The following is a 3,627-nucleotide window of genomic DNA, read 5'->3' as shown; positions in this document are numbered from 1 at the left end:
ACCACCGCTGGGGAACCAAGGGGAGAGGAGCCACAGCCCGGGCAGGCCGTGAGGGCAGGGCCCGCCCAACTCCGGGGTTTTTAAGCGGGGCGCTCGCGCTGCCCAGCGCTCACACCTGGGGGAGCGGCGCAGCCCGCGCGCCCCGCCCGCCCCCGCGCGCCAACCGGCCCCGCCAATTCCCCATTGGCCGCTCGGCCGCGCTCGCGCCCGGCAACCGCAGCCCCATTGGTGCGGCCCCGCCCCCGCCGCCGCGCCATTGGCCGGCGGGGCTGTCCGTCAGGGAGCCGGGCGGCCCCGCCCCTCGGCGGGCGGGAGAGCGGCCGCGGCGCCGCGCGGGAGCGGGGCCGGGGTGGGCACGGGGCATCGCGGGGCCGGGGTGGGCACGGGGCATCGCGGGGCCGGGGCTCGGCCCTGCCCTCACGGCACAGCCGGGCTCGGGACACGGCCCGGCCCTCGGGGCGCTGTCGCTGCGCGCTCGGCAGGAGCGGCAGGGACCATTGTGTCACCTCCCGGGATGGGTGCGCGCTCCCGCCCTGCCGGCCCGCAGCGCTGAGCCCCGCGCCGCGCAGCGCTTCGAGGGGTCTCTGCGCTCGGGGAACTCGCCGGTGCCTCGCCCAGCTGCCCGCGGGGGATCCGGGCCCAGCTGGTGTCCCAAGGGCTGTGGCAGCGGGCCCGCCTGGTGCACCGCAGCCAGGGGATGCTGGCACGCGATCTGCGTGGGTTTGTCCAACCTGACCTCGCCGTTTGCAGTGGTCTGTGCAATGCGGCCGTCGCCTTCTCTTTGATAACCTAAATGCCTTGAGCCTTCCATGCCCTTATTTTATATCTTGTTATCTATCCTCTTCATTAATGTTCCTCCTTTGAATCATTTCCTGTGGTTTCCCCCATCCCTAACCGTGGGTGCCAGAAATGTTTTAGCGTTCCAGTGTCACTGTGCTGTGGACAAAGGCAGTGTCACTCCCTTGTCTCCTCTATATATCTATTTTATACGTTAAGTGATTAGTTTAGTCCAGTTTACCACAGTATTACCCTAAGAGATCACACTGAAATATTTATATATAGTAACAGCTAAATTATCTTCTGAAGTACTTTTTGCCGAGGCAGCCCCCATCACTGCATTCTTTATTTCCAGATGTGTTTCCTCACATTTTCTGATATTAAAAATGCAATTTATTGGACTGGAATGATTTAATTGGGCATATCAGATGATTTTGTAACCAATCAGCCATGTGAATTATCCACTCATCTGCTAAGCTACAGATTTTACTAGTAAAGATCTTGCCTCATCCAGGCAATTGATAAAGATACCAAATCGGATCAGAGCAAGAACTCATCTCTAGAATACTCTGTCTGGGTCCCTGATGTCTCCTCTTCACAACCACTTTTTGAGAGATCTCTCATGGCAAAGATACTTAATCCATCTAAGGAGTGTTCTATGCACTCCAAACAACGTGCATTCCAGCACATAAAGAACAAGGTTTAAACAGATGTCAGGACTATTTCTCTTTTCGTTTTTGAGATTTACTCAGGACAGTTCTACAAGGTTTTCACTAAGCTTCTGCTTAGTGAAAAGCAGAAGACAGATTCTAACCTGACAGCCAGTACTACTCTCTTCATTAAAATAAAGTGGACACAATCACAGCCTGCTTGGGATGAGAGTATTCAAGTTTGACAAACAATGGGAGCTATACACAGATCCCCTAGAACAGGGGCTAAAAGGGACAACAATAACCAAGCTGTTTTAGGCAGAACAAAAAGTAGACACAAGAATAGAAGGAAGAGTCTGAATGGCCACCAAAACCAGTATTCACAAGTCCTTTCAGCAGACTGTTTTTGTGAAACCTCTTAAAAGGCTTTTTAAATGACTCTGAGGTTATTCTAACTTCCCATATGTATTAAAAATAACAAAAAAGTCATTAAAAACCACCATTAAGTTTAAAGCTTATGGACAATTTTTCTTCCCATGGACATTGCTGCTACTGAAAATATGCAGATTTATCATCTGAGGATTTTTAATGGGTATCAAGCATAGAAGGTCACACCAATCTTTGGTCACAGTGATGAGTCTATACTTGGAGTCTCAAAGAGAGTGATAGAAAGAACAATACATTACAATTAATGTGCATGCATTTTACCTATATCAATGTAATGGAGATTTGTATAATTTGTCTACTTCTTCATCAGATGACTTTGGAATAGCGACTCTGTGCCTGAAAGCATAAATACATTTTAGGTTTATATGTATCAAGGTAATAACTACAATCTATTATTGCATTTCAGAAGCAATAGTACAAAGAATGATGATCATATACTCACCCAGTAATTTTCATCAGCAGATCTCAACAGACCTTGTGAAGGTCAATGTGATCATCCCACTGATGATGATGGAGAAAGAAAGCATTGAGATGAACTTGCTCAATGTCATGTGCCAGAGCAGTGGTAAAGCTGACACTTGACTTCAGGTTTTTGGCATCCAGGATGAAAGGCTTTGCCTCACAAGCCACGTTACACATCCATATACCCCCGGGAGTTCTTTTAATTAGTGTTTTGTATCTTTTGTGCGCTGTGTTTATCGGTGTTAGAACCTAGAAGAGCACTCAAGGCTTTTATGGTGTTTCCTTATAGGCTTCACCATAAGAGATTTTGTAATTTACAGGGTTTCCCTGAAACCCTCTATTGCCACCTGTGAAGAAAAAATCAGAAATTTTCAGATCTTGTTTGAAAAACCCACAAGTAAGTTAATATTTAATTGTGACAAAAAAGTGGCACGGATCCAATCTCAGCCCTAAATCTGCAGATCTAGGTAAAATTACTAAATGTTTGATTATCAGTTCTGATCGTGCTGTGCTTAATAACTTGACATTGTCACTTGTAGCAAATTTGACATTGTCACTTGTATTTTCCTCAGTCCTCAGGAAAGCTGTCCTGGCTGGAATTTAGCCCATTGCAAGCTCAGAGCTCAGTGACTTTGGGGCCGTCCTGGAAGTGGAGTCTGTGCTGAAGGTGGTCATGGGAACAGCAGTCCACAGAGCAGCCTTGATCTAGAAGGGACAGGAGCTACAAACTGGCTTGTTCTAGAGGGGCTGGGAGTTACTTCCAAACTCGCCAAGTGTCAACAGTCCAGGCCTGGGTGTATCCGTCCTCGGAGGTGTGAGCCCTGTGCACCTCAGGTCGAGCATTTTAGGTTATTATTTCACACCTTCATAGAATCATAAAATCATCACAGTTGGAAGAGACCTTTAAGATCATCGAATCAGTGTGGCACTACCACTGTAACCTCTAAATCACATCACCCAGCGCCAGGTCTTAAATACCTCCGGGGATGGTGACTCCACCAGGGGAAGGTGTGTGGATCCAGGGGAAGGTGTGTCCATCCGGGGGAAGGTGTGTGGATATCAGAGAAGGTGTGTGGATCTCAGAGGTGTGTGGATCCCAGGGAAGGTGTGTGGCCCCTGAGGAAGGGGTGTCGGTGCAGGGAAGGTGTGTGGCCCCTGAGGAAGGGGTGTCGGTGCAGGGAAGGTGTGTGGATCCCAGGGAAGGTGTGTGGCCCCTGAGGAAGGTGTGTCGGTGCAGGGAAGGTATATGCCCCCCGAGGGAGCCGTGCCGGTGCCGGCAGTGCAGCGGGAG

The sequence above is a fragment of the Pseudopipra pipra genome, chromosome 18, assembly GCF_036250125.1.
Source record: "Pseudopipra pipra isolate bDixPip1 chromosome 18, bDixPip1.hap1, whole genome shotgun sequence".
In the NCBI taxonomy this organism is placed as follows: domain Eukaryota; kingdom Metazoa; phylum Chordata; class Aves; order Passeriformes; family Pipridae; genus Pseudopipra; species Pseudopipra pipra.
The sequence above is the reverse complement of the archived record's forward strand: the minus strand, read 5'-3'. Positions refer to the sequence as shown.